Here is a 966-nt window from a genome sequence, read left to right as displayed (position 1 = left end):
TGATAGCAGTCTTGTAGCTGTTTAAATCTTGAAGTCATCTTTTATAGTTACGCACTCACAAAAGATAGCCAGTCCATGTATTTGCTGAGAGAAGGTTATTGGTTTCAGTGTTTTGGTTTAGTTTACTGGATTTAGTGTGGGGTGGGTTTTTGTGGTTTTTGGTTGGTTGGTTTTTTTTGTTGTTTGTTCAGTTTGGTGTGTGGTTTTTGTGGGGGGAGGGTTGTGGGGTTTTTCCGTTTGTTTTGGTTTTGGTTTTATTTGCTGTTTTGGGGGAGTTGGGGTTCTGTTTGTTTGGGGGGGATGGTTTTTTGGGGATGTTTGTTTGTTTGTTGGAGGAAGGGATTCTTTTGTTCTTGTTGTGTTTTTACTTTATTTACTTATTTATTTTGCTTCAAACTCTTTTAGCACAAAAAAAAAAAATATAGTTTGATCACAATACTTCTACTTATTTCCAAGCATGACATTCTAGTGATTAAGACAATGAGACTCTTTATTTTGTGCATATTGTCAGGTAATACACCATGTTTTAGTAGATTGTTTCCAGGTTAAACAGTGAGCATTCCAAGTTACTTCAGCAGTGCCGAACTACTCATAATTATAATCAGTCATGGTTACAAGAAGTTCTTTGTTCTGCAAAGGTTTCAAATTCTGTACTTCAGAAAATTTATTGTGTCAAATGAAACATAATATTGCCTTCTCTATTTGGCAACAGATGCTGCTTGCAGGTGCATGCAAATGAGCTTTTGATTAGAGCTAGCCAAGGCAAATGTAATTTTGGTGGTATTCCTACTCTAGTTTTAATTTAGGTTGCACTAAATTAGTTGCTGGAGATTGTTTCAAGCAGAAAAACTTAAAAAACAAACTAAACTAGCTTAGTGTTGCAGTTTATTTGATAAATAACTAGTCCATTCATTTCCTTGACAATTGTTTGATCAAGTTTCCTTAAGATTATGAAGTGGTTGTGGT

This window comes from Motacilla alba, chromosome Z, assembly GCF_015832195.1.
Source record: "Motacilla alba alba isolate MOTALB_02 chromosome Z, Motacilla_alba_V1.0_pri, whole genome shotgun sequence".
In the NCBI taxonomy this organism is placed as follows: Eukaryota; Metazoa; Chordata; class Aves; order Passeriformes; family Motacillidae; genus Motacilla; species Motacilla alba.
The sequence above is the reverse complement of the archived record's forward strand: the minus strand, read 5'-3'. Positions refer to the sequence as shown.